The sequence below is a fragment of the Scyliorhinus canicula genome, chromosome 14 (genome assembly GCF_902713615.1).
Source record: "Scyliorhinus canicula chromosome 14, sScyCan1.1, whole genome shotgun sequence".
Taxonomy (NCBI): Eukaryota; Metazoa; Chordata; class Chondrichthyes; order Carcharhiniformes; family Scyliorhinidae; genus Scyliorhinus; species Scyliorhinus canicula.
Window position 1 is genome coordinate 160276126 of NC_052159.1, and position 24961 is coordinate 160301086.

General features: G+C 44.0%; 2 long non-coding RNA genes across 3 annotated transcripts in view; both read left to right on the plus strand.

Annotated features, from left to right (window-relative positions):
• Positions 1-24961, plus strand: part of LOC119977860 — a 51199-nt gene that overhangs the window by 14673 nt on the left and 11565 nt on the right. For both annotated transcript variants that reach the window (XR_005463299.1, XR_005463300.1), the window contains exons 2-3: positions 7561-7704; positions 9704-9877. This is a non-coding gene — a long non-coding RNA (uncharacterized LOC119977860). The remainder of the gene's footprint in view (positions 1-7560; positions 7705-9703; positions 9878-24961) is intronic.
• Positions 22939-23594, plus strand: LOC119977862. The gene is made up of 3 exons (XR_005463301.1): positions 22939-23006; positions 23219-23354; positions 23468-23594. It is a non-coding gene; the product is annotated as an uncharacterized LOC119977862 (long non-coding RNA).

Sequence of the window (24961 nt, forward strand, 5' to 3'; positions counted from 1 at the left end):
TGCTCCGGTTTCCTCCCACAAGTCCCGAAAGACGTGCTGTTAGGTGAATTGGACGTTCTGAATTCTCCCTCTGAGTACCCGGACTGGCGACTAGGGGCTTTTCACAATAACTTAATTGCAGTGTTAATGTAAGCCTACTGCAATGATAAAGATTATTATTATATTATATTATTATATCCACTCCATCAAAAGACTGTGCACTCCTACCTCCATAACTCCAACCTTGCCTTAGTTCATGCTGCTGAAACCATCACCAATTGCTTTTAGACTTGACTATCCTATTGCTCAAATACAAATTCAACATAATAATAATAACCTTTATTGGTGTCACAAGTAGGCTTACATTAACACTGCAATGAAGTTACTGTGAAAAGCCCCTAGTTGCCACATTCTGGCGCCTGTTCGGGTACACAGAGGGAGAATTCAGAATGTCCAATTCACCTAACAGCACATCTTTCAGGACTTGTGGGAGGAAACCGGAGCACCCGGAGGAAACCCACGTAGACCCAGGGAGAACGTGCAGACTCCGCACAGACAGTGACCCAAGCTGGGAATCGAACCTGGGACCCTGGCACTGTGAAGTAACAGTGCTAATCACTTTACTACCGTGCCGCCCAACGTTTACAGATGCTGGAAATCTGAAGTAAAAACAGAAAGTCCTGGAAATAGTCAGCAGGTCAAACAGCATCAGGAGAGGGGAACAGAGTTGCTGTTTCAAATTGATGATCTTTCATCACACTTGTAGGAAATTACAAATATAATAGGTTCTTAACAAGTGAAAGGAGGGAAGGTGGCAAGAATAACAAAAGGGGAGATCTGTGATTGGGTGGAGGGCAAGAGATTAAATAACAAAAGCTAATGGGAGTGTGAATGGGTAAAGTAAAGAAACAAAAGGTGAGTCTGAGTGAGGTGTGAAATGCTGGATAGCGGCTGCATAAATCTAAAGGAATAAAGAACGAAATGAGAAAAGCAAAACAAATACAAAGCAAAACTTGGATCATAACCTCTGCAGTAAGCATGAGCAGGAGTACACCACTCTGCCCATCAAGCCTGCTGTCCCATTCAATAATCTTGGGATTCTGGAAAACTGCACTTTTCCGCCCACTCCCCACATCCCATAATCCTCCCGAGAGACCAAGCGCTGGATTCTTCAGCCCCGCTCACCACAAGATCGAAACGGGGGAGATGTGGACAATGGAAAAGTCCATTGACCTCGGGCGGGATTCCTCCGTCGCCAGGCGAACGTGGCCAGAGAATCCCGCCCCAAGGATCCATCTATCTCAGCCTTAAATATATTCCTCAATGGAGCATCCACAATCCCCTTGGGTAGAGAATTCCAGTGATTCTCAACCCTTTGAGTGAAGGAATTTGTCCTCATCTCAATCCTAAATGATGGTTCCCCCTATCGTGAGGTGGTTCCCCCCGTTCCCTGCCTCCCGTAGTCCAGCTTTCCCAGCAAGCGGAGACAATGTCTCCCAGTCTTCCCTGTCAAGCACTTCAGAATTTTGTAAGTTTCAATGAGATCACCTCTCAGTCTTCTAAACTGTAGAGACTACAGACCCAATTTACTCAGCTTCTCATCAGAGGACCGCCTTCAGTGACAGTATTAGTGCGAAAACATTCAATAAAGCAGTCCTCTTTGATGGCTGGGGAATAGGCTTCGGGTGATAACGTGTCCACTGTTACAGAGAAGGATGTGTGCAACCCTGCTCTATCCAATTACTAAACCATTAGGAAAAGCTATTATAAAGCACGGAACTCAATCTGGGTGGGGAACTGTAGAAAGAAAGTTGCAATTTCCAGCCATTAATAAATCATCTTAAGAGATCTAAAGACTGTGTGGATCATTGTTCACACATTTACATCAAATAAAGTTGCTGCAACTTGAAAGAAATCCTTTGATATGAAATCATAGCTCTAGCTGCTCGCTCATAGTTCCACCGTAGAAGCAACAGCCCCTCATACAGTGTTTCCATCTGCCTCTTGAAGGGCTATGAAAAAGAACAACTATTTATTCTTATTAAATAATCTGTTCACATCAGAAATAGCAAGGAACACCTTTTTAAGGGCTAACTATGCATCATGCAGCTGTTCCTGTTCTACTGAACTACTGGGAAGATAGGAACAGGAGGAGGCAATTCAGCCCCTCGAACCTGCTCTTCCATGCAATGAGATCATGGATGATCTGTGACCTAACTTCATATATCTGCCGATGACCCATATCCCTTAACATCTTTGCTTAACAAAAAATTATCTACCTCAGATTTTAAATGAACTGATCACACTTCAGCTGCTGTGTGTGGGAGACAGTTCCAAACCACCACCACCCATTGTGTGTAGAGGTTCTTCCCAACATCGTTCCTGAACGGCCTGGCCCTAGCTTTTAAACGATGCCCCCTAGTTCTAGAAACTCCAACCAGTGGAAATAGTTTATCTTTATCTATCCTGTCTTTTCCTGTGAATACCTTGAAGACTTCAATCAGATCACAACATAACCTTCTAAACCCTAGAGAAAACAGGCCTACTTTGTATAATCTCTCCTCATAACTTAACCCTGAAGTCCAGGTATCATTCTTGTAAACCATAGAATTCCAACAATGCAGAAGGAGGCCATTTGGCTCATCAAGTCTCCACTGACCCTTTGAAAGAGCACTCTACCGTGGCCTACTCCCCTGTCCTATCCCTGTAGCCCCATCTAATCAGCACATCTTTGGACACTAAGGGGCAATTTAGCATGGTCAATCCACCGAACCTTTGGACTATGGGAGGAAACCGGAGCATCCAGAGGAAACCCACGCAGACACAGGGAGAAAGTGCAAACTCCACATAGACAGTCAGCCAAGCCAGAAATTGAATCCAGGACCCTGGCGCTGTGAGGTAGCTATCCGCCTTTTGTTGCCAATTTGCACCGGAGATGCCAATAATGTTGCTCTTTTTAATGAGTGGAATACTATCCCACCAGCGTCACCAATAATGTTGCCAAATTAACTAAATATGGCAATTATTAATGATAATATTGCTTTTCAGAGTCGCCATGTATCAAATGATACCACCACAAGGCTTTACCAGATATTGATCAAAGACCAAACAACCAGTTAGTCAGTTCAAGTTCAAAGATAGTTTATTTACAAACAAGGATTACTTCGACATGCAACATAAAACACTACAAGTTAAACTACACCTAACAACTACAATAACCTATACTTAACTTCAGGGCAACCGGCTCTTTGCAGATGAATAAGGCCTTTGTTTGGATTTTGCGTGGCTGGGTAGAAGAAGTGGCTTCGTTTCTGCTGGGCTCATCTGTCTGGTAGCAATAATTGGTCTTGAACTTGTCTTCTTATCAAAATGCTACACTTGGTTTTAGGAGTAGGCCGGGGCCAAGAGAGACCGAACACATGGCTGTGTCTCTTTTTATCCCTCTGGGATTTTGTGCTCTTGGGGCCGGTCTTTAGCTTTGGACCCAATAATTCAACAGGCTTCAACCACTGCCTTCGATTTTGGCCAATAAAGGGGCGGGTGCCTTGATGGCTGGGTGTGTCCTGAGCGGTTGGCTGTTTGAGCTTTCTTAGCAAAGGGAGTGGCACCGGTTAGTCTGCATCGGTATCGGTTACCTGAGTACAGTCCTTTTGTTATGGGGAAATTGGCCATTAGGATGCAAACGAGTGGGGGTTTCGATCGCATCTAGCTATCTGGGTTGCAAATACACACACACAAGCTCTGAGTGTGTCTGAGTCCTGGGTTGGCCATAATTCCCATGGTCCTTTGCAGATGGCCATCTGAGATGGCTACACTTTTCTAGTGTAAATATTGAGGCAAAGCAATTATTTAACATGTCTGCCATCTCCACATAGTCACTGCAATATCCCCATTTTCAGTCTTTAGCCGGCCTATATGACCACCTGCTTTCCTTTAATGTAACTAACAAACCTCTTATTGATTTTGATGTCTGTTGCAAGTTTCCTTTCATAATCCCTATAGTTGCTCTTTTTAACTGCTTTGTGGCCCTTTGCTGCTGTTTGTATATTACCCTTCGGTAGGATCTGTGCTTTTTTTGCATTTTTATAAACCCTTCCTTTTAGCTTTACACAGTCCCTTATCTCTTTTGTTGTCCATGACTGTCTTTTTCAGTGGCGTGCAGCTTTACCCCCTCAGGGGCATGAATTGGTTCTGTATTGAGTTAAATGTTTCTTCAAACACCCTCCATTGTTTCTCCTAGATTCGTCTTTTCTTGTTGCCTCAGTGTTATTTTACTTGTAAATAAATCTGACCCTGTAGTTTAGCCTTTACACATTGCTTTCACGACGTGATAATTTCTAATGCAAAAATGAGGTCAGGTGGTGGGCATCCCACATATTCCCAGTGTACACCTGGGCAACACCAAACCATACAGTTCACTCAATAAAGTCTGCTTACAAAAACTGTTGTGTTGTTCCGAACATACGCAGAGGTATTTGGGGGAAAAAGCCAGAGCTGGAATGGTGACTTATTGAAGCAATTATTATATGGTATCACCACCCATTACATTGCATCAATTTGCTGGGAAATCCACATTCTTTATATAATCTTTGCACTGCACCAAAATAATGCATTATAAAGAATAAAATAAAGTGTGGCTGATCCCACCCATTATCAAAACAAGAAGGGACACTTGTTGGATTCCTGTATTTGGAAATAAAAAGAAACATCTTGCATTTATGCAGCACCTTTCATGCCCAAAGGACATTCCATGTGCCGTACAGGAATGGAGTCATTTTGAAGTTGCTCTGGTTATTTGGGAAACAAGCAGCCAATTACACACAACAATGTCCTTCAAACAGCCAGGTGATAAATGACCACATTTTTAAAAATTCATTTATGGGATGTAAGTGTCGCTGGTTAGGCCAGCATTTATTGCCCATCCCTAGTTGCCCTTCAGAAGGTGGTGGGGAGCTGCCTTCTTAAACCTCTGCAGTCCTGAGGTGTAGGTAAACCCACAGTGCTGTTAGGGAGGGAATTCCAGGATGTTGCCCCAGCGACAGTGAAGGAACGGCCAATATATTTCCAAGTCAGGGTGGTGAGAGGGGAACCTCTAGGTGGTAGGGTTCCCAGGTATCTGCTGCTGTGGAGAGTTTTACGTAGTTTTTACATAGGACATACAGTGCAGAAGGAGGCCATTCGGCCCATCGAGTCTGCACCGACCCACTTAAGCCCTCACTTCCACCCTATCCCGTAACCCAGTAACCCGTCCTAACATATTTTGGTCACTAAGGGCAATTTATCATGGCCAGTCCAGCTAACCCGCACGTCTTTGGACTGTGGGAGGAAACCAGAGCACCGGGAGGAAACCCACGCAGACACGGGGAGAACGTGCAGACTCCACACAGACAGTGACCCAGCAGCGAATCGAACCTGGAACCCTGGCGCTGTGAAGTCACAGTGCTAATCACTTGTGCTACCTTGCTGGCCACTAAGTATTCCATTACACTCCTGACTTGTGCCTTGTAGATTGTGGACAGGCTTGGGGGGGATGGGGGGCGGGCGGTCAGGAGGTGAGCTACTCGATGTAGGATTCCTACCTTTGACCTGCCCTGGTAGCCACAGTATTAATGTGACTGGGTCCAGTTCAGTTTCTGATCAATGGTAACCCCCAGGATGTGGATTGTAGGGGATTCAGCGATGGTAATGCCATTGAATGTCAAGGGGCAGTGGTTAGATCCTCTCTTGTAGGAGATGGCCATTGCCTGGCACTTGTGTGGTGAGAATGTGACTTGCCACTTGTCAGCCCCAAGCCTGGATATTGTCCAGGTCTCGCTGCATTTGGACATGGACGGCTTCATTATCTGAGGAGTCGCGAATGGTGCTGAACATTGTGCAGTCATCCGCAAACATCCCCACTTCTGACCTCATGCTGGAAGGGAGGTCATTGATGAAGCAGCTGAAGATGGTTGGGCCGAGGACACTACCCTGAGGAACTCCTGCAGTAATGTCCTAGAGTTGAGATGATTGATCTCCAACCACCACAACCATCTTCCTTTGTGCCAAGTATGACTTACACCAGCAGAGAGTTTTCCCCCTGATTCCCATTGACTCCAGTTTAGCTAGGGTTCCTTGATGCTGCCTTGATGTCAAAGGGCAGTCACTCTCACCTCACCTCTGGCATTCAGCTCATTTGTCCATGTTTGAACCAAGGCTGGAATGAGGTCAGGAGCTGAGTGACCCTGGCGGAACCCAAACTGAACGTCCGTGAGCAGATTGCTGAGGAAATGTCGCTTGATAGCACTGTTAATTACTTAGTCTGTTTTCAGGTATTTGGGGTAAATATTGCTCAGGACATCTGGGAGAACATCCCAACCCTTCTTTGAGTAATGACCTAGAACCATTTACATGCACGGGAAGGCAACTGAGGTCTGAGTTTAACATCTCCTCTGAAAAATAGCACTTTTGACAGTTCAGCTCTCTCTTATTACCGAGCTGAAATCTCAGCCTAGATTCTAGACTCAAGTCTTTGGAGTAAGGATTGAACCCATGACCTCTGCTCAGATGTTCCTTAAAATAGAATAATTTCATCTTTTTTGCCAGGGTCAATTCTCAGTCTTTATTCTACCCATGATTCTTGTTTTTAAGAATTGAGATCATATTAATTGTTGGTTTAAATAACAATTTAACATAAACCTTAAGCAACTGGTTCTCTTCAGCTGATCAGATCAAGTTACATAGGAGTTACATAGACTTTCATTCTTTATACATTTATAATATTTTTGCGATGTGGGCACCTCCTGAATTTATTGTCCATCCCGAGTTTTTCTGAGAAAGTAGTGGACCTTGAACTTCTGTCATCCTTGTGGTGAAGTTACCTCGAACATCGAACATTTAGTGCAGGAGGAGGCCATTCAGCCCATCGAGTCTGCACCACCCCACTTAAACCCTCACTTCCTCCCTATCCCCATAACCCCTCCTAACCCCTTTGGAAACTAAGGGCAATTTAGCACAGCCAATCCACCTAACCTGGACATCTTTGGACTGTGGGGGGAAACCGGAGCACCCGGAGGAAACCCACGCAGACACGGGGAGAACGTGCAGACTCCACACAGACAGTGACCCAAGCCGGGAATCGAACCTGGGACCCTGGCGCTGTGAAGCCAAAGTGCTAGCCACTTGTGCTACCGTTATGCCCTACACATCTTCAGAGAATCATAAGGGTTGTCTTTCAGCCGGGATCTCCTGAGCTTCCACCGTACTCTGGTGATTTAGCAATGAAACATGAGCGGCACATTTACATTTTCAAAAGTATTCACTGGGCCCCATTCACAAACCTCACTTGCAGACTTTGAAAGTACCGTTCTCCTGCTTCCTCAAAACTAGGCATGATCATAAAATTCTTAACTGAATTATTTTACATTTAAATTTAGAATTTACTTTTCTCTTTTGATTCTCCCTCTAAACATTAAACACTTGTGACAAATTAAATTACTGTTTTTTCTGGGAGCTATTTTTACATTGTGAATGTCCCAGTGTCTGCACGCGGCCTTTCTATATTTCAGTTTTTATTGATCAGGTATTCTTGTGTTGTCATCTCAGATTCCAATTGCCCTGAAGCCTCCTGTCTGCCAAGCCTACAGTACATTAACGTGATATTGAGGAGAAGGATCTGCAACATGTCGAGGACACGTGACCTGAAATACAACTAAACCAAAAGCATTCTGGAGCGATAGGGACTCAAAGGTAAAGATGTGCGACTAAAGGTTGAAGTATCTGTTCCATTTCTATCGTGTCCTGTTCAATTATTTCCTCTGATACTTATTGGCAGATGTCTTTCTGTCGTGTTCATAGGAATTTATTCAATCATAATCAGACAAGGTTATTGATCAGCTGTCATTAATGTGTTCTTCAATTCCCAATCATTTATTGTATCTAGCATCTATCAATGTTACTTCTGTATTGACAAAGATTAGACGGGACTTGCAACAGGGCAACATTTCACGTCATTCTGCACCTCTGCCTTGTAAAATGAAGAGAGATCAAACTGAATCTAATAAAAGTATGAGAGAGAAGGAAGGTGCCTTTTCTAGATGGTTGGTTTCAAATGGACTGCACAAAATTTACCAGATTGGTGATACGTTCATTTACTTAATATTCGTGGCTCAGATCATTTCCATTATTAATCACAGATTCAGGGTGGAAAACATCACGTGGAAGAAATGTAAAGGTGGGCAGCACGGTAGCATTGTGGATAGCACAATCGCTTCACAGCTCCAGGGTCCCAGGTTCGATTCCGGCTTGGGTCACTGTCTGTGCAGAGTCTGCGCATCCTCCCCGTGTGTGCGTGGGTTTCCTCCGGGTGCTCCGGTTTCCTCCCACAGTCCAAAGATGTGCAGGTTAGGTGGATTGGCCATGATAAATTGCCCTTTGTGTCCAAAATTGCCCTTAGTGTTGGGTGGGGTTACTGGGTTATGGGGATAGGGTGGAGGTGTTAACCTTGGGTAGGGTGCTCTTTCCAGGAGCTGGTGCAGACTCGATGGGCCGAATGGCCTCCTTCTGCACTGTAGATTCTATGATAAAGAGGTCTAAACATTAAAGTGAAAAATAGGAGATAAAGATTCTTGCAACATTTAAATATTTTTTTTTGAGTTAGAGAACCTTTAACATCCACCTAAAGCCCGGACATTAACATTTCATTCAGGGGCAGCACGGTGGCACAGTGGTTAGCCCTGTAGCCTCACGGCGCCGAGGTCCCAGGTTCGATCCCGGCTCTGGGTCACTGTCCGTATGGAGTTTGCACATTCTCCCCGTGTCTGTGTGGGTCTCTCCCCCACAACTCAAAGATGTGCAGGCTGGGGGGATTGGCCACGCTAAATTGCCCCTTAATTGGAAAAAATGAAGTGGGTACTCTAAATTTATAAATAGAAAAAAAAAACATTTCATTCAGAAACATTTTTCACTTTTGTTACAAAGTGTGGTTCCGTTGGTGACCTGCCCAGTGGTCGGGATAATTATGGCATATTCCATGTTTGGAAGCGAATTAATTATGCACATGCAAGCATCGGACCAAATCACCTGGCCAGTCGAGAGTTAATTTGTTTGCCCACCCATTAGCTGGTGGGTTCAAAGTTCTCGGCACCATGTTTAAATGCCTATTGAACACATACACCTCACTCCCTCCAGCCTCCATCTTCATTGATCCATGCAACACATCCTCACACCAGAAGCAGAAGGCTAGCAGGCCCCAGAAGAAATCTGCACCCCAATTAATTCTCCAGGCCCTCAGGGCCTTGATGTAAAGAGTCCAGGTATAAAGAGATGTCCTCTACTCCAGGGGTGTCTCAAAGAAGCATAAAAATGTCACCTCAGCAGCTCAGGAGGTCAGCAAGGCTGTAACCGCACCCAAAGCACCTTCCAGTGCAGGAAGAGGATGAATGATCTGGTCCATTCTGCCAGGATAAGTCATCCTTCAATTCCCTCCAATATCAAACTCTCACCATGACATCATGCACTCAAACAGCTACTCTCTTCATGGATCTCACACATCCATTAGTGGGGCACACATATCAACACTCATTCGCTCACTGAGACGTTTACATCACCAACATCCCATCTAGCAGGTTGTTCACACTCCAACCTCTGACCCTTCTGGGGAGGTTTCACCACACACAGGGGACATGCATCACATCCACCCTCTGCTCCAGCACCTCTGATTGGATGCCTTTATTTTGGCTTCATACAGGACAAGATGGCGTGCAACAAACGGCCGAGATTATGCCCCACCAAATATGAGAAGGCAGCAGCTGACCTCGCTGGGGAGGACAGGGATTGCCCCTGTGCGGAAGGGCAGATTAACCTCTCCCAACACCTAGTACGGATCACAGTCCCATTACTTTATCAAATCCTGACAACCACGGTGAGTGAAATGGAGTTTTGGTCAGATTCAGAAGTAAAATACTTTTGGTAATTTGAGATTATTGTGAAGTTCAGACAGTTACTTTCACTGAAACACGGCTATGGTATGATCCAGGAATGATCCTGCCAGTACACGAGAACATACAAAGTACTAACTACTTAATAGATAATTAATAGAAAGCAGTAATTTAACTCTAATTATAGACTTCTGTGAATTTCAGATACTTATTGCCTTTACAGTTTTACAACAGAAATAACAGACACAAAATTTAAATTTGCATATATAATCTTGGGCTAAATTCCTGCAAACAATGAAAAGGAGACAATCAGGGGTTTGGTAGAAGTGTTTGACATTATGATAAGACACTGGCTCACCCCGTACACTGAGGGTTTTGCATTCTATGTAATTAGATAGGTGACAGATGAAGTTCAATGCGGAGAAGTGTGAGGTGGTGCATTTTGGTAGGAGGAACTTGGATAGACAAAGTGTTGCAGGAGCAGAGGGAGCTGGGTGTATCTGCACAGATCATTGAAGGTGGCAGCATAGGTGGAGAGAGCGATTAATAAAGCAGAGAGTATTCTGGGCTTTATTAATGGGTGCATAGAATACACAAACAAGGAGGTTATGCTGAATGTCTATAAGATGCTAGTTAGACCTCAGCTGGAATGCTGGGCTGGATTCTCCGTCCGGCGCTGGGGCGGAGAATCCATTTCCACGCATGGAATCGGGACCGGCGCTGGTTCTTCGATTCTCCGGCCCCCGAAAAGCAGCGGACCCGGGAGTACGCCGCGTCGCGTATCCCCCACCGGCAGCCATTGCTGGAGGCTCGCCCCATGATTCCCCGCCCCCGACCGACTAAATCCCGACAACGCGGTTCTAATCTGGTCCTGCCGTTTGGGATACTCGTGTCCGCGGCTGCCATGGCCGGGGGGGGGGGCGGTCCGATCGGAGGGCTGGGGGGACCTCATACAGTATTTTTGGGTGGGCGTTCCAAGTCAGGCACGCGGCTGATTGGGGCACTATTTACATGGTCCAGCTCCGCGGTCTGAGTCCGCCATGGAGCACGCCGCAGCTTCTGGAGGCCGTCGCCATGCGCATGCGCGGCCTCTGACCCAGAAGTGCGGGGGTCATATCGGCAGCTGGAACTGGGAGCTTGACAATGGTTCCCTGCTAGCCCCCAGATTGTGAATCTGTGAATTTTGACGCCAGTTTTCCTGGTGTGAAAGGCCACAGTTTTCACGAGGGCGTAGGGACATAGTCCCTGAAATGGAGAATCCAGACCATTGTCAGCAGTTTGGGGACCACACTATAGGAAGGATGTGAACACATTGGAGAGGGAGCAGAAGAGGTTTACAAGGATGGTTCTGGGAATGAGAAACTTCAGTTCCGAGGAAAGGTTGGGACTGCTCCCCTTGGAGAGAAGAAGGCTGGGAGGAGATTTGATTGAGGTATTCAAAATCATGAGGGGGCTGGACAGAGTAGATAGGGAGAAACTGCTCTCGCTTGTTAAAGGCTCAAGAATGAGAGGCACAGCTTTGAACTGATTTGCAAAAGGAGCAAATGAAATGTGCGAAAAAACTTTTTCACACAAGTGACTCAGGTCTGGAATGCACGGCATGGATGTGTGGTGGAGGCAGGTTCAATCAAGGGGTTCAAGAGGGTGTTAGATGATTATTTGAATATAAACAATGTGCAGGGATACAGGGAAAAGGTAGGGGAATGGGTACTGAGTCAGGATTCTCGCTTGGAGAACTGGTGCAGTCGTAGGCCAAATGTTCCCTTCTGCCCCGGAAAAATTCTGTGATTCTATAATTCAGAGCATTAATCAAGTTAAAATCTGATTTGAGATATTTAGGCACCAGGGATTGGGTTTGATTCCAGCCTTGGGTCACTGTCTGTGTGGAGTTTGCACGTTCTCCCCGTGTCTGGAGAAAGAAATGGCTGAGCAATTGACTACATACTTTGCTTCTGTCTTCACAAAAGAGGACACAAATCAGATACCAGAAATGTTGGAGAATGAAAGTTTTAGTGAGAGGGAAGAACTGAGGGAGATCCACGCAGCTCAAGGATAATTCAGGATGGACAACAAATTCTGGGCTTGTCAACAATGCCAACATCATATGAATGAATTAAAAATAAATTTTGTGCAATTCTGTCCTCCTACTGTATACAGTAAAAGCTGCAACTATATACAGGTCAGATATCACTTACTTTGAAGATGAACTTAACTACAAGTCCAGAGTCAGTCCAAAGTAATTTTGTCATTTTTATCAGCAATAAACTAGTGTTAAGGTTCAGAGTGACTCCAGAGTGAAGAGCTGTGTAATCTTTTCCTCGATCTGCCTCATTCCAGTGTCAGGTCAAATCTTGATTCTTACAATGTCGCTGAAGCAAAATTATTTTCCTCTCTGGTGTAAATGCAGCCAAATTTCAGATGGACTCAAATATCATCTCGATATAATAAACTGAGCCATCACAGGAAACAGGCTCATGCGTTTTTGTGCCGTATTCTTCACTCACACTTCACAGGGAATATGGATCTAACTGTATTTCTGATTAATTAGCAAATCCTAATGAGGGTGTGGATTGAATTGATACTTTTTTTTAATGAACTGCAACATATTCTAAGGTCGGTTACATTCTGAACTCATGATGCCTTTTTCGCTAATATACTGAAAATGTCATATAAATGTGAGAATTAAGAATTGTGAAGACAATGAAAATGTTTTCACTGTACCAGTGAAAATTCCAATTATTTTTAGGCCTTTGTACGAAAGTATCAAACTATTTGGTTCTGTGCTCTAAAATGCAAATTAATCTGAACATGGGTAAAAATAGTCCATTCTCCTGAGAAACGTACTGTCCTCAATAACTCTGACATTAACAAGTCCAGTGGTTCAAACCCTAAATCACGTCTATTCAAGCAGACTGTCAGCTGGGGTTTTAAGAGCTGGAAACCTGCTGTGCAAATGGAGCCTTAATCAGATTGTCTCTGAAGCTCCTGATCAAATGAGTATCTCGCTCGATCTACAAGGAGATCTTAATGAGCTCAGCCACCAGGGGAGGCGTACAGATATTTGTTCCCATAAGAGATTATTTAGTTCAGGCCAGTAATGTCTTTAAAACATTAAACTTGCACCAGAAATGTGCTTCTGATTAGTTGTTGTTTAACATGCAAGTTTCCATCAGTAAATATTGCCAAATGTCTTGATTAAGACAGCTATGCAAAAGTTCTATTTACTGTAATGCAATCTGATTTCATGTGATTTGCAATTCATCATAAATTATGTATAAGTTTAAAACAGATTAGCAATAGAACCCTTCCCAGCATTCTGACTGGTAGCTATTTCAGTATTTATTAGTGGATCTTTCTGACAGTTTAACTGTCTTGTCCAAAAATATTCACGCAACCTGACTGGCATTTTATTCTTCTCATGAAGTGATGGAATTTCCTTTCCTACTGAGTATTCTGCGTTTATACAACTGTTTGTCAAAAAAGTGCAGTCACTGGAGTCTTGAAGGATGTTCTTAAAAGTGCAGCAATCAAGTACACAACGAATGTGATTGGATTAACACTGGGACATGAGACAATAATAGACTTGATGCTTTCAATATTGTGAACAAATTTTTTAAAACAGGTAGGATACAGAGTCTGAACAGTGAAGTTTTTAAAGTCAGTGATAGTTCTGCTAATGCTTTAAGTTGCATTGGTCAGACATAGATGATTTGGAGTTGGGGACCAAGGGCAATGTGTCCAAGTTTGCAGATGACACTAAGGTGAGTGGTAAAGCAAAAAGTGCAGAGGATACTGGAAGTCTGCAGAGGGATTTGGATAGGTTAAGTGAATGGGCTAGGGCCTGGCAGATGGAATACAATGTTGACAAATGTGAGGTTATCCATTTTGGTAGGAATAACAGCAAACGGGATTATTATTTAAACGATAAAATATTAAAGCATGCCGCTGTGCAGAGAGACTTGGGTGTGCTAGTGCATGAGTCACAGAAGGTTGGTTTACAGGTGCAACAGGTGATTAAGAAGGCAAATGGAATTGTGTCCTTCATTGCTAGAGGGATGGAGTTTAAGACTAGGGAGGTTATGTTGCAATTGTATAAGGTGTTAGTGAGGCCACACCTGGAGTATTGTGTTCAGTTTTGGTCTCCTTACTTGAGAAAGGACGTACTGGCACTGGAGGGTGTGCAGAGGAGATTCACTAGGTTAATCCCAGAGCTGAAGGGGTTGGATTATGAGGAGAGGTTGAGTAGACTGGGACTGTACTCGTTGGAATTTAGAAGGATGAGGGGGGATCTTATAGAAACATTTAAAATTATGAAGGGAATAGGTAGGATAGATGCGGGCAGGTTGTTTCCACTGGCGGGTGAAAGCAGAACTAGGGGACATAGCCTCAAAATAAGGGGAAGTAGATTTAGGACTGAGTTTAGGAGGGACTTCTTCACCCAAAGGGTTGTGAATCTATGGAATTCCTTGCCCAGTGAAGCAGTTGAGGCTCCTTCATTACATGTTTTTAAGGTAAAGATAGATAGTTTTTTGAAGAATAAAGGGATTAAGGGTTATGGTGTTCGGGCCGGAAAGTGGAGCTGAGTCCACAAAAGATCAGCCATGATCTCATTGAATGGCGGAGCAGGCTCGAGGGGCCAGATGGCCTACTCCTGCTCCTAGTTCTTATGTTCTTATGTTCTTATGTAAAACAGGAATACAAACCTCAAAAAGACACCGATATTGGAAAAGGTAGCAGAAACATAATTGATCCTGAGTAGAAAGTTTGAGGAATGATGGGAGATGTTTAAGAATTCCAATCCAGAACAAAGTTTTAAGAAGGGATATCAGCTAGCAAATAAAATATCAAACAGTAAAATAGGGAATATTCGATTTATCTGAGCTGGCATATAAACATGTTCCCAGTTTTCTTTGGGAATAAAATGAACTCGAGCAGATTTCTCAGAAAATAAAAAGGTCGGGTGATAAATTGAATATATCTGTGAGCATTATCATTGCGTTTGAAATCGATAAAGTGGAATCTGAAAGACGAAGGCAATCTTGTCCCCAATAAACCTTGGAAATGCATCTTAGCCAAAGTTGAATCAGATAACTTTCAGATGATAATTATATTATAATAAACATCATTACAGGCATAATTATCATAATAAACTATATATTATTCTGTTCATATTTGAACCCAGCCAATCAGGTTTCCATTCAGAACAGCTTGCATCAATGTCACCAATGACACCCTGTGTGACTCCAACCACTAACAACTATCCTTCCTCATAAACTCAAATTGTCAGCAACCTTTCACAAGGGTGACCAATATCCTCCTACATTGCCTCTCCCTTGTTGTCCAGCTGGGAGGGACTGCACTTGCCTGATTCCACTCTTACAAATCAAATCATTTGTTTCTCTTCTTTTCATGGTTTACCTTCTTGCTTTCAAACTATTAACTTGTGTGCCCCAAAGATGAGTATTTCTCATCCAAATGCTGCTCCTTCATCGCATCATCTGAAAACATAGTTCGTGTCCACCTATACACTAAGACAACAACCAGTTCTACCTCACTGCCACCTCTTTCAACCCCTCCACTGCCTCCAAATTGTCAAACAGCTTGTCAGGCATCCAGTACTAGGTGATCAAAGATTTCCATCAATCCTTCTTCTTTGGGGATCACTCGCTAATGAGTATAATTGTCCTCCTAAGAAACCCTGTGCTACTGGTCGTGGGTTCTGTGGGTACTTATGTGGCTGATGAGCCCAATCTTCCACCGCACACTTGGCAGCTGTTACCGGGAGATGGGATCGATCCTTGGAGTCTAGATCTCTGGCCTCCTCTTACCATTGGGTGTTCTCGAAGAATTGTGACCCTTCAATCAGCAGATTCTTCCGTGCAAGAGTCTCCCAGGCATTGACGTCTATGTTTCCTTTCTTGAGATAAGCCTTACGGGTGTCTTTGAAGCACTTCTTTTGCCCTCCTCTTATTCGGGAGCCTTCCTTGAGCTGGGTGAAGAAGATCCTCAACACAAGGCCAGCCCAGCGGAGTTGGTTTTGGATGATCTCGGCCGATGCTGGTGTTTTTGCCCCTTCAATGATGCTGACGTTTGTACCCCTGTCCTCCCAGCTGATGCAGAGAATCCGTCTCAGGCAGCATTGATGGTACCTCTCCAGTGCATTGAGGTGGCATCAGTATGTTGTCCAATTTCCGAGCTGGATAGGAAAGTTGGAAGGGGTGGCACGGTGGCGCAGTGGTTAGCACTGCTGCCTCAGGCCGCGGAGGATCTGGGTTTGATCACGGCTCTGGGTAACTGTCCATGTGGAGATTGCACATTCTCCCCGTGTTTACGTGGGTCTCACCCCCATAACCCAAAGATGTGCAGGGTAGGTGGATTGGCCACGCTAAATTGCCCCTTAATTAGAAAAAAATAATTTGGTACTCTAAATTTAAAAAAAGTAGAAGAATTGGAAGGATGGCTGCCTTGTGCACAAGGATATTGATATCAGCACGGATGTTGTGGCCATCAAAGACTCTCATGCTTAGGCGTCCAAAGTACGATAGGATATGTGTTGGATCTCCACCTTGATGTCAGCCTTAGATGAGAGGTGGCTCCCAGGTGGGGGAAATGCTCCACGTTTGGTAGGGTTTCTCCATTGATCTTGATGGAGGGAGAGACCAGATCTTGCCCTGGGGCAGGTTGGTAAAGGACTTGAGTCTTCTTGAGGTTGAGACCAATTATTTGGTACGCTTCCCTGAAGGTGTCAAGCATGTCTCGGAGATTCTCTTCTGAGAGTGGAGATGGCGATGTCATCCACATACTCAAGTTCCACGAGCAACGTCAGTGTAGTTTTTTCTTGGATTTCAACTGATTGAGGTTGGAAAGTTTTCCAAACATCCTGTAGATGATGTCCACTGGGAAGCTTGTTCTTGACAAGGTGAAGGATTTTGGTGATGAAGATGGAGAAAAGCGTGGGGGAGATGATACATCCCTGCTGGACTCCAGACTCCCCCTTGGAGGTTTCTGTCTTATTGCCGTCAGTGACTCTGTCGCCGACATCTTGTCGTGGAGGAGTCGGAGGATGGTGATGAATTTTTCAGGACAGCCGGCCTTTGACAGGGTCTTCCACAGCACTTTCCGATTGACTCAGTCAAAAGCCTTGGTCAGATCGATGAGGGCCATGGAGAGTGGTTGATGTCGCTCCTGGCATTTCTCTTGAAGTTGTCGAGCAGTGAAAATCATGTCGTTGTTCTACGGTTTGGTCAGAAGCCATACTGGCTTTCTGGAAGGATTTCTTCAGAGACTGGAAGAAGGCAGCTTGTGAGGATTCAGGCGATAATCTTCCTTGCAATGGAGAGTAGGCAGTACCTTGGCAGTTCCCAAAGTCCACTTTGTCAAATTTGCTTGAGGAGAAAGAAATATCATGGGACTGATAGTTTCAGGTGCTGAACTATAAATGGGAAAATATAAATATCGTATTAAATGTGTAATTTAACCAGTTGAACTAATTAAGAGAACTAAAAATGATCACTGAATAAATGCTTTTGTTAATGAAATAAATAAAATAAGGGGCTAGTGTAAGTATAGCAGACCAGGTTTAGTGTCTGGGCTGCAGATGTGGACATTTGTGGGCAGCAAGGAGATGTCTCCATCTTGAATCTCTCCAGCTCAGAGTCATTGGATTATCTCTCTCATGAGGGGTTCTAGTCTTCACCTTTGAAGATCTAGCCTTGGAATTCTCGCCAGAGGTCACACCAACTCGGGCTGCCACAACAATGGTCCACCTCGCAGAATTTCAATCTCATCTCTCAAGACTCTGTTCCCCTGGATTCCTGAATCTTCACTTAAGCACCAACTCACAAGGCCACTTCAGCTCTTTGGCCAAGCTGAATCTTACTGCTCCAAAGGGGTATCTTTTCCCCAATGGCCTGCAGCATGGAATCACCAACCCTATGCTGCCTTCTTTGATCATCAAGGCATCTCCTGAGCTGTTTCAATTACCAGGGTTTCTACTTAGCCCTCTTCACTTGAAGTATGACAACTGTAGCTTTTTTCCTGCTTGGTGCCTCTTTCTCTGCTCCTCTTCTTTACTGGGACCTTTGCCTTTTCCCTCTTGTTTTGTGACCTCTCCCTGTCCCCTATCCTTGTCCCATGCCTGGGATTGTTTTCCAAAATGTTTTCCAGCTTCTGGGCCATATGACCTGGTTTTTCACGCCATTTCATATTTTTCCTTCAAGCAAGTGCGCTGGGTCCATCCTGGGCCCATAGATTGTCAAATGCTACACTTCCCACCCACAGCTCATTCCCAGCCTGCTCCTGCATGGAGACTCCCAAAGGCTGTCAAGACTTAGAGTTCCCAGTTACCCCACTCACTCCAACAAGCTTGTGTAACACCTTTAACCCTGGGAAGAAAGAAAGTTTCCCATAATGAAGGTTTGTTTACAATATCTTTACAAGAAGTACCTAACATTCTAAACTTCTAACTTTCAACTGTACAGATGAACTTTAATTTTGCTCCACAATTATGCATATTGTATTCTAAAGTTAGAAAGGTTCAATCAAACAAAAGCTAGGACCTGTAACAAATATGATTAACAGATACTTAAACATCATAATATTAACAAACAGACCTTGCAAATTTCCAGGCCCGTCATCCACATTCTAGACATAACACAAACTGTTCCATAGTTCTTTCCACATCTTTTCATGATTAACTAAAGGTAGTGAAGATTCATTTCAGTTTTCTTCAGAAACATCTTGACCAGTTTGTATTTCTATTTCATACCATAGGTTTTCTGGTGTAACCTTTTTAGTATAACTGCAAACTGATGCTCAGGCGGTCTTCCCCTCTTCACATATGGATGCACATTAGTCACACTGATCCAAATGACCTTTGCACAGGTTTCCCAACTTTAATACAGGGGAATATGTTTTTTTTCCTTCTCTTCTGTTGATAGAAATATGCCTTCAAAGGATGTTTTAAGATTTTTACAGAAGCAAGTTTGTCTGATTGACAACCAGTTTCAGAATTATCTTCCTCACTCACTTCCTCCAGAACCAATTTTGTTGTTTCATTGTTTTGATTCACACCAGATGAATAAATCTGCACCGAGAGAGATTTCCTCTCTTTACTCAAGTAATTTTCCAGATTAACTTTGGAATGTGCCACAGCCTTCAACACATGTCCATACCCTTCTCACTGGCACTTAAAAAATGGAACATTCATCTGCATTTCTTCCATACTTTCATCCAAATCTGGGCTCATTCAATTTCCCAATTCTTTTCGAAGCATATTATTCTTTTCATTCAACTCAGCAACTGCTCTGATGAGATCAACTGTCTTTGTTCACGAGCCATCTGTGGAGCCCTTATACAAGCTTAACAACTTCACGTGGGCATTTGGTTCATTTTGAGATCTTTGTTCCATGGTTACCAACAGCCCTTAGACCCTTTCAATTCACTCATCAGATCTGCAATCTATTCCTCAACATTTTCCTCATCTGCTTTTAAAATTTTCAATCTGCTCTTCCAGACTGAACACCTCATATTTCTTGAACTCCAGATTGCATCAGAGTTCAAAAACGTCATTTCTCTTTTCACACTGAAGTTCCGACACTTTGTCAGTCTATGGGTTTTAATTCTGCATTCAACCAACTCTTCTGATTCATCAGAAATTCCTTTTCCTGTTCAGAGCATTTTTCATCATATTTAACAGAGACTTTTGATATTTGACATTCATCAAATTTCAAGTGAAGATCCATCTTTGTTGAATTTACTTCTCCCAGTATATAATTTAGAGATTTCAATTCCTTATTCTAATGTTCTGCTTCCTGTGGCCAACACTCCAGTATCCTCACCAATTCTCCATTCACAAACTCGCCCTTCATGCATTTAGGTGGGTTCTCTTCGCTGAACAGATTTTCCTTAAATTGCTCATTATTGGCAATAAGCTTCTTGTGTTTTGCCATAATAGTTTTGAGGAGTTTGACAAGATCAGCACGATCAATTCAGCACAGTTATCACCATGTTATCATCTACCTTGGCCAAATCATTAGCTATTACAGAATCTACCCCTCTCACAGGTAATCCCGGAATAATTGTCATGCAACAATTCATTTGGTTAGTTAGTTCATAAATTGACTTTATACAAGAATATTACCATGAATATTATTCCTGTCCTTTCATCAAAATCATTTGAAACGCAAATTCTATCATCAGCCCATCGATGACTGATCTGCCCCAGTATATTTCAAAATATTAAGTTGTTTATTTGTTTAGTTGGTGGAATAAGAGGTTACTTCTCCCTTAGACACAAAATCTCTATCCAGTAACCTGACTCACTTTTGCAGTATTCAAGGAAGAATTCCCTTGACTATCCTGAGCCACATTCCCCAGGCTAATAGGTTCTAAGGGAACATGCTTCACATGTACCATTGCCACTGTTTTAGCCCTTATTTGCTTTTCTGGTGCAACCTTTTCTGAAGACTCCTGAACCATTCCTATTACTGCCACCGGTTCACTGTTCAGCTTCTAAAGGTGGGCTTTTATATGCTCTGTCATGTGGCCATAAAAGGATACTGGAATATTTATATCATTTTTATCCTCTACACTTTTATTGTCTTCTCCATAAAATTACTTGTTTTTATTGCCCCAGTTTTCTGTAGGTTTGCAAATGGAGATTTACTGTCCCCTCGTTGCCTATGTGATATATCATACCTATCTGCCAAAATTGCTGCTTCCCATATCTTAGAAACCCCACGGTCTTCCAGGTTTGATCTCATATCCGTTAAGATTCTGTTTTAAAATTCTTTCGATATCATTAGCTCCCTCGCATTCTCAAACTTCTGTTCCAGTTTCAGCACCTGGAGCCATCAGTCCCACCATGTTTCTTTCTCCTGAGCAATCTTGATAAGTGTTTTATTTGTTCTTTTCTTTAAAGTCCAACATTTCAAACTTATATGCTTCAGGGGCAGACTTGTATTGCATCAAGTACCACAGTTTTAGCTACTTCATAATCTGAGGATTGCTCTTTTGAAAGGCTAGATTATACACCCATAGCCTACCCGACCAAAACGCTTTGCAAATTGTGACAGCATGTGCCCTTTCACTTTGTAGCCATGTTTTTTAATGATATTAAATATCTCTCAAAGCCATCCTCAGTGAATGTAGCCAGGCACGGTACACACTGTCTGATTCATTTCTCTCTCTCTGGTGTCCAAATTCAAGCTTTCACAGTTCTAGCTCTTTTGCTATTTCTTTTTATATTTCCTCTTTTTCCAATTCAAGCTTTTTCAGTCCTTTTCTTTTTTATGTTGATGTTTTTTTTCATTTCTTCATCTTTCTACCCCAAGTTGTTTCATCTGCAATTGAATTCTAGCTAATCCAACTGAATTGCTATCTGGATGAACTGTTTGTTCTTCTAATTCCAAATGGAGTGCGATTACATCAATTATTTTTGCTTTCTTAGCCGCTACTTTTAACTCTAACTTCAGCTTTTCTGCTTTTATATCTGGTGAGCTATGGTTAATTGTTGCAAATCACTCAGGGATAAATCTTCCCTCTCCAGAAAAACCATAGAAATTGGCCAAATCATTCTGCTTTTCAATTAGTGTAGTAAAATTCACCATAGGTATCTTATCAAACTTAATCTCAGCAAATACCAGCTCTCATATTTATCTGTGGATTCTAAATCCTGCAAAAGTCCACAATTTATGTTAAAATCCCTGACCAAGACCAGACCCAAATGTTTGGTACAATCTAGTTCGGGACCAATTACTTTTGTTTTAAGTAGACAAATTTTGAGATTCAAGACACTTGTTAGGAAAATAAAGCCACAAGATTCAACGGGGTTTTGAACAAACAAAAATAAACTTTACTATACAAGTGCAGAAATATAAAACAATTTACAATATCTAGCTTATACTCTAACATTTAGTGTTAATTTGAGGTTGATGTGAATTGAACGACAAATCCTCCACACTCCACACCTGTTACAACAGTGACGACTGGTGTCAGGATTTGTCTTCCTCTCCCACTCCTCGATTGATCATAAGAGAGGACCCATGGGATTGTCCGTCCCGTCAGCCCCGTTTGGGATGCACCCTCGGCAGCAGCGGGATCCTCCATTCCAGCACCCGGCCAATGGGATTTCCAATTGTGGCCACCCCACGTCGTCGGGAAACCCACGGGCATGAGTGAGCTGCCGGCGAAGTGGAGGATCCCGTCGACGGAGAATCCCACGGCGGGTTTTTTGTCATTTATAAAAATGAAGGTATTCATTCAATACCTGCACTTAGCCATTTATGTTCTGATTGCAAAGAGCTCAACCTGACAGGCTTCCTTGAGTTTAAATTCAAAGGTGTCTTTATTATGCTAAATACCCATCGAAGTAAGGATATAAATATATTTAAAAAGGTAAACCCAAGTCCCAATCTGCCCAACACACACACAGGTGATGAAAAATTACAAGTTATACAGTAGAAGGTTACTTTTTGGCTAAATTAAAATTCAATGATAAAAAGTGAGTTTGCTGCCCTGAGTCCTTCACTAGTGTTCATGCCAGAGACAGATTGTTTTTACTGTAGCCTTGAAATTCCAATAGAGTAGAGACCAACATAAACTGCAATTTCTGGATCTGTCTCTTTTTTAAATTCCACAAGCCAACGATATTGCACCTGAGGTTCCTTTAGATTGAAATTCTCTATCTCTGTGATGGATTCAAGCTCTGACAGAAAAAGGTTCCGATCTTGAGGAGAAAGAGATGATCATACTGCTTTCTTGTAGGTTGCTAAAAGCAAGAAGTCTATTATAATAAATTACATTTCAAAGTGGTTATTCAGGTCACATAACCTCTCATCCTATAATGATTCCGATGGCAATTGATTAGCTCATGTCTCGCCACACCTTGACTATTGTATTATGGCTGAAGGGATTTGTTTCTTAAGGGTGGGATTCAACAGAAACATTTCTAAGAATCGTTTTGGTTGTGATTGGAGGAGTGTTCCTCGATAGTCATGTTGACGAGATTATGACCCATATTCCATGGCACTTAGTCCCAAGAATGAGCTATCACCATATTATCATCTACCTTGGCCAAATCATTAGCCATTACAGAAACTACCGCTCTCACAGGTAAACTCAGAATAATTGTCATGCAACAATTAATTTGGTAAGTTAGTTCATGAATTGACCTTATACAAGGGAACAGCTTCAGAAATACCATGAATATTATTCCTATTCTTTCATCAAATCATTTAGAACACAAATTCTATCATCAGTCCCATCGGTGACTGATCTGACCCATCAATCATGCGACTCACAATGCCCTCTCTTTGTCCCCACAGGACAAGATAGCCCATAATAAATGGGAAAGTACCAAGACTGGGGAGGAATCCCAGAGATTAAATTCCTCACCACCGATGGGGATCGTGCCCTGGAAATTGTGAAGTTGTCTGAGGAGAGAGCAGTGAGGTCAGCAAGGTGAGGATTCATTCATTGCCCCTTCACCCAGGTGACCTGACTCGCAAGTGAGTTATTCATGTCAGACAAAATGATCCTTCTCTCTGACTGACCACATTTCCATTGTCTCGCAGGATCTCCATCTGATTGGGCCAGGCCATCCTGAGTCGCTGCCCCACCCAAGAGACCCCTTGGAGGAGAGCTCTGGGGAGACCACCCTATTGAAGCATCACAGCTATCACCGGAACATCCCACCAGTGCAGACACACACCTCGGTGGACGACATCACTGGACAGGATCTGGGGCACAATCTGGTGAGCACCACACAGTTGCTGATACACATCAGGTCGAGGCAGGAACATCCAAGGGAAACCGCAGTCGAAGGTCTGCTGGAGCCCAGGATGAAGCTGGATCCCAGTCAGATGCCGAGCTTCTGGACACGGTTGTCCCAGAGCTGATAGACCACAGCCATGACATTCATGAAGGGATGTCAGGTACATTCCAGTGACTGCATAGCCAATTGGAGCAGTCCAAAAGGCTTCAGTTGCAGAAGATGGTGTCGACAATGCATGGCACCGAGGTCAACACTGCCAGGGTGGCGAACGCAGTGTAAAGCCTGGAACACGAAGTCTTGAGTGGTGGTGTCCAAGGCATGGCTCAGTCTGTGACCACCATGGCTGCGAGCGTCGACATCATGTCCTCACGGGGAGCCAATGGATGTGGTATATCTGGATTTCCAGAAAGCCTTTGACAAGGTGCCACACAAAGGTTGCTGCAAAAGATAAAGATGCATGGCATTAAGGGTAAAGTAGTAGCATGGATAGAGGATTGGTTAATTAATAGAAAGCAAAGAGTTGGGATAAATGGGTGTTTCTTTGGTTGGCAATCAGTAGCTAGTGGTGTCCCTCAGGGATCAGTGTTGGGCCCACAATTGTTCACAATTTACATCGATGATTTGGAGTTGGGGACCAAGGGCAATGGGTGGAATTCTCTGCTCCCCACACGGCCTGGGTGAATCGCGGGAGGGCCTCCGACATTTCTTACGCCCCCTGGCCCCCCCCCGCGATTCTCCCCCCCCCCCCCACCTCTCGGAAAAATCGCCGCTCGCCGTTTTTCACGGCGAACGGCGATTCTCCGAGCCCGATGGGCCAAGCGGCCGGCCCTTCACGCCCGTTCACCACGGCAGCAACCACACGTGGTCGCTGCATTCGTGAAACGGGCGCCAGATGCCCGTTTGGGGCTTCCAGGGGCCCGATTTGGACGGGAGCATCGCGACTGTGCTCCGGAGGGGACAGGCCCGCAATCGGTGCCCACCAATCGTCGGGCCTGCGTCCAAAACGGACGCACTCTTTGCCCTCTGCCGCCCGGCAAGATCAAGCCGCCATGTCTTGCCAGGCGGCGGTGGAGAAAGGCGGCACCGCGCATGCGCGGGTTGGAACCGGCAACCCGCGCATGCGCGGATGACATCATGAAAAGCGCCGTTCGCGCGTCACTTCTGGCGGCCGAGGTCGCGGCCGGGAACGATGGGAGCCCGCTCCTAGCCCCCCGGGTGGGGGTGAATTAGGTGCGGGGAGCGGGCCCCGAGGCCGTCGTGAACCACGGCCGAGTTAACGACGGCCTCCGCGATT